The following is a 6000-nucleotide window of genomic DNA, read 5'->3' as shown; positions in this document are numbered from 1 at the left end:
TAAATTCTTACGAAAAAAAAAAAAAAAAATCTAATGTGCCATTTTACTCCATGCAGCATGAGAGAGAGTTGCTCTCTAAATATCCAGGTGGTGGTTGGCGATGACCCCCGTCTGTGACCGAAAATTGTCTTTACAATCTCCAGCTGGTTTGTCTAATATTGTTGAACTGTTTCTTACATCAGGCGACCTTTCTCAGAGGGCCAGAGTGACACCAAACGTGTCATTTTCTCAGCCTATTTTAGCATGAGCTGCTCTCACAAGCTGATTTTTGTGTAGGGCGTGATGATTCTGCACCTCCCACATCAGTTTTCTGCTCAAGAGGAGCTGATCTGCCCTGGACTGTCCTCTCTGTCACCAAATGGTCGGAGTGTCTTGCAATATAGAGCACATCACTCTTAAAGGGGGGCAAGTCGTTCGATTATATAGATAGATATGTTCCTTTTTATGTTTCTATCTGCCCTTAGAGCAACATTATGTCACCATCACTTGTTTCTGCACTATGTAACTTCAGTGAGAGGGTAGGATCACAGCATTACATACATGTTTCCTTCAACATACAAGTTCTCAACGCATAACATTGTTGTGATGAGTTTTGTTTGTAGTCGAGCACCTGCATTACAGACCTGGGATTTGTATTTATGACAGTAGTGTTCCACTCAGAAACTGTGGGGGGCACCAAATCTCAAATGTTTTTAAATGCTCTGTGCACATCTAGATCTATAAGCAAAAGAAAGAAAATAGACAGAGGAGTCTGCTGAAGACGGGATTTTCCGTTAATTGGTTGGTTTGTAAGAGGTAACACACAAAAACTACAGAGGGGATTTCCACAAAGCTTGGATGGAGGATGGGTCTCAGCTCAGAACAGACCCCATTAACTTTTGGTGCAAATCCGGATAAACAGACAGACCCAGGAACTTTTGATTTTGCATTCTTTAAAACTGCAAGGGAGGACATGCCCGAGGGAAAAATGCAATGTATGAAATGCCTCAGATCTTTTAAGCACGCCCTTCCTTCATTTCTCATTCTTTTACTTTACCTGCAGTGGACCAGCTCCCAACTGAATTATGTCACAATGCAGAAGCCTAGATTCTCAACACTTGTTCGTGTCTTTGGGTGTGAGTATGTCCCAAAACTCATCATTAACGTAACAGGCAGGCAGTGGATTGGTCTCGCGTGTACATAACATTTGTTTATATAGACAATTAATACGTGGGTGTTTGTGAGCGTTCTCACATCTGCTTTTCTCCGTGTGTATGCTCCAATGTATTTGTGCATGTGAGAGGCTGTTATCTCTGACTTTCGTGTATATCATCAGAGTTGCATCAGCAGAGGGTTATATAGACTCGTTTCAGAGCGGCTCAATCCTCCAGTCTAGAGGAACACAACAATGCTCCGGCCTCTTCTGCATGCCTCGAAAACCTTTTTAATTTTGAAAAACTTTCACGTGCAGTGGAATTTTCTAAATCTGTCTTGAAAAGATTGAACGTGCTTGTAATTGTGTTTTTTTTTTTTTCGTCCGAGTTGGACGTGCCAGCATGCGCAACAGATTACCTCCCAGAATGTTCCCAAACGGACACGCACACTCTCTCCAAAATCAGACCGGCGCTCGTGTAACTCCGAGTGTCCACGCAACAGAGTGTGTCTACAATATGTTTATCAGCCTGCCGGATAGTCTGCCTGTTCATTTGTGTGTGTGTAATTCTGCTAAGTGCTGTGGTCGGGGCAGGATTAGCTGAGCGTTTCTGTCACTAGCATGCTTCATTAGTAAAGATGAGCCCAGCCAAGCAGGCAGACAGACGCAGTCTTACAAAACAGCTGAACAAACGAGGAGCGTGCGCAGAGACGCGAGTGGAGACAGGTGGTGAGTGTAGGGTTGGATAAGGTCACGGCGTCCTCAGCACAAAGTTTTTAATAAGCATTTTAAATACTCTACGTGCCGCATGCGCTCAATCGATGTATTAGTAACTTAATCTGCGAGGGCTGAGAAGTAGACGAGCAGCTCCCGTTCGGCGCACGTACATTCAGCTCTTTGGGTGATCATGCAGAAAAGTTTGAAGTTAATAACTTTAGAGGTATTTCTGTTCCAGGTGATTGAAAATTCCATGTCAGCACTGACGGAGACAAAACTAAAGCTCACAAGTCCACAGTGCGATCCAGGAATGCGGATTTGAGCTCATCCAAACTCCTGCCCTTATTCACCTGATGTGACACCCTACAATTACTTTTCTTCCCCTAGCTGAAGGAGCTCAGTGGTCACCATCTTCACGGTTCACACTATTAAGGCCCCCACACATCGCCCAGACTCAAACCAACAGCCAACTGCCTTTATCCGACCACTCTGTTGCCTCTAGTCTGACCCGTTAGGCAGAAAAGTTGCATTGAACACACCGCTTCGACGTGCTGCCCGCTCCACAGTAGCATGTACGTTCTGCGTTTGCGCAAGATGCAATAAGCGAGTGGCGCTACATGAAAACAGGAAATGACAGAGTGCATAGAAAAACAAAGCGCACACATTATTCCGCCCCTCCCACACACCATACTGATTCGCTAGCACACCGCCAATCAGAATGGCCATACAGCTAGCACATAACCAATCAGAGAATCCAATGGCTCAGACGGCCCACAGCCAACCTCCTCAGACTTCACATGTTGAATTGGAGCAAATAACGTCCACGCGGCTCCGAATGCTTCCAACACAGCTGAACACACTGAACATTTTTGTTCCTGACCTCGTCCGAGTCTCCCCAAACGCTTCAGACGTCCAACGGTTGGGCCGGTGTGTTCCTGCCTTTAGACTTTGGTGTCATTTCCAGTAAGTTACTGCAAATGCCCCATACGATACAATGTATTTACTTCACAGGTCACTACAGTCATATGCATTGCGTTCTGTGTATTGTTTATGATGTTTCATTTATTGTAACAGTGACTGAGTATTTGCTGTATTCTACTGTTCCCAACAACAGCTGCAGAAGAGAGATTTTCTAGCAGCATGAATAACTTAAATATATTGTGGAGAGAAAAAGGAAAGGAAAATGTACTAAACCCACTGAAAAGTTATCATGCCATGAAACTAAGCTGCAGGAACGTTACTGTACTATAAAGGAAAGTTGGGATAAGGGTATAATACTGTGTACACTTTCTGGGGGTTCGAGCTGATGACTTTTGCAATAAAGACATCTATGTGCTGCACGACTGCTGCAAGTAAGTGTGTTAATGGAGGAGGGGACAGTGTCTAAAACTAAATCTGCTAGGTTTTCTGAAATTTGGTCCTTCTTTGAGCTGTTTGGATAAACTGATTAGGAGATTAGTCATATCAAAGAAAGTTGATAAACCAAAATTTTGATAATTAATTGTTTCAGTCATTTTTCAAGCAAACATGTCAAACATTTGCTGGGTTCAGCTTCTTAAATGTAAAGATTTGCTGCTTTTTCTTTGTCGTTAAAGGGGCACTTAGGCTCTGGGAAATAATGATAATCACTTTTTACATCGTTCTTAATGAAATGAATTCAAGACGGGACACAGAATGAGAAATATAGTTGGACAAGAAAGGCAGAGGAGGAAGCTTAGGAGAAGAAGAAAGAGGAAAATATGGGACAATGGGAGTGTGAGGAGAGAGGAAGATAAGAGGCGGGGGACTTTTCTGTTGGCAGGAGTGAACAAATCTGCAGTGAAGAAAAAGAAAGATGTGTGAAGAGGAAAACGGGTTAGGTGTATCACTCATAGTAAAAAGTAAAAACATGAAACAGGCAAGACATAGCACCTAGAGATTTGTTAGAAGGAAAAATGGTCAGAAGGGAATGTACGACAAATACGTTTACAATGTCCACATCAAGAGGACAAGCGAAGGCTCATGGGAAAAGTAGACATTACAGATGTTTATAGAAAAAAAAGATGAAAAGGGAAAAAAAAGGACATACTGAGTGAAAGAAATCAAATGTAGAGTGAAAGTGTTTCAAAGAGGACAAAGATGAGGGAGAGCCACAGAAAAGAAATGATGAACAAAAAAGCAGGGACATTAAATATCTTTTTAAGAAAGATAATATCTCAGACAGAGTGCTCGTCTAACGGATGCAAGAAAAAAATGAGGAGTGTGTTCACATCTGCTTCAGAAAAGTGAGGAAGATGGAGAGGAGGAGGAGGAGGAGGAGGAGGAGGAGGTGGAAAAACTTCTTCAAGGGAGGAGTGTGAGGTTGACTCATCTCCATCCAACATGATTTCACTCTTTCTATTAGAGACAGATACACAGCCGGAGCACACGGCGCCGCAGCAGACACAGTGTCAGACTGCATTGCTTTCAAAAGGCGGTGAAGGGAGAGAAAATGGTGTTAATGGCTCCAAAATGCTTTTAACACTCCTTCCCACACGAGCCGGTATCACGCTTTCTCCGTCGCTGCTTTTCACTGGTTGGTTACGGTACTGTTTGAAATTTAGGATGACGCAAAACGGTTTGCCGCAAAGTGGAGCTATTCCATCAAAAGGAGGGAAGATGAGGAGGCGACAAGAAGCGGCGTCACAGATTTGACAATCAAAATATCTTGGGATGAATTGCGCACGTCATTTTCGTGGTTCTCTCCTTGAATTGAAAGTGACACACTTCCCCGCCATCGTGCCGCACCTCAGTCAGATGTCAACATACTCTGCCCCGAGAGCTAAGTGCTCTACAGCTTCCAGAAACACATGCAAAAAAAAAACATAGAAAGGGTTCCATACAGCTTGTCCAGCATAATCCAAATCTCTGGGAGCCCAGCGATCCCAAACTGATTTGACAATACTTTATTAACTCCCTTTTGAAAGCTGAAATCTTCACTGTAGCTGCTGCGCTGTCCTGTATTTAGGACCTGGACAAGCTGTCCTAAATATCATCTTTTCAAAACAATGTCTACAGACTTGGATTGCACCGGGAAAAGCTGTATGGAGCACTTTTATATTTATGCCCCCGTTTACTTCAGTTGTTTTCCTGTGAAGCTCCAGAAATTTTTTTTGTAGAGCTGCAAAACTTCACCTGATGATCGGCTTGGAGGTTAGTAAATAATGGCAACATTATCATTTTTGGATGAACTTACCCTTTAAAAAACAACATCTTCACCAATTTGACAACACAGGCACACCTTTAAAAAATATACTACAGTACAGATGAAAGTGGACACTGTTCGGAGGGGACAGGGTCAGGGTCAGTGATGAACATGGCTGGGACACACTTGTTGTCCCACCAAGAAGTGTACATTTTATGCAATGTTCCAGCAACATTAGGGCAGCAACTTCAATAGCTTCATGAGTCATAAACCCTGGCAACAACAAGTGCGTCCCAGCCACGTGAATCACTTTTAGGCGGTCCCGTGATCTTAAGATTCTCCATGGTAGACGTGTTTATTCACCACAGCAGGAAAAAACACACAACTGTGATAAACCACATTAATGATGGGCACATTCCTCGAATGGAGCGCGGCAGACATTTTGAGGAGAAGCACACAGGGAATTTATAACATTAACGACGGCTGTATTCCATTTTTGTCTCTGGTTTGTGACAATGAACACAATGGCGCACTTGTTAACGCGGCTGGTCACAGCGGTGCCTTTCCTGCTTTGACGTGTCAAAATGTCCGTTGTGAAAAGAGCCTTTTGTCCACGCTGACTCACCTGCATTGTTCAGTGGAACTCAGACATCGTTAGCATTATGAGCAACACCTGCGCTTTTTCCTCCAAGGACAACTCAACGAGATGTTTGGTGGATAAAAACGGCCTGTTGTTCGGAAAGCCACCAGTCTCCATGTTAATCTTTATTTAACTCTGAAGGCCATGGGTTGTATTGACATTACGCTTCATCTGAACTGCTCGCTTGATGATCGGATAGGAAACCCTCTCTCTCCACACTTTATACGTTCTGTAACTTGAAAGCAAAAAAAAGAAAAATTGCTTAAATAAATGAAAATCAATTACATCCACTTCACGCTGTGATTTGTCAGCAAACCAGGGTTTGAACTGTCCCTTAAGCTTTTCCTT

Source organism: Sparus aurata, chromosome 2 (genome assembly GCF_900880675.1).
Source record: "Sparus aurata chromosome 2, fSpaAur1.1, whole genome shotgun sequence".
NCBI classification, from domain to species: Eukaryota; Metazoa; Chordata; class Actinopteri; order Spariformes; family Sparidae; genus Sparus; species Sparus aurata.
This window is presented reverse-complemented; position numbering follows the sequence as displayed.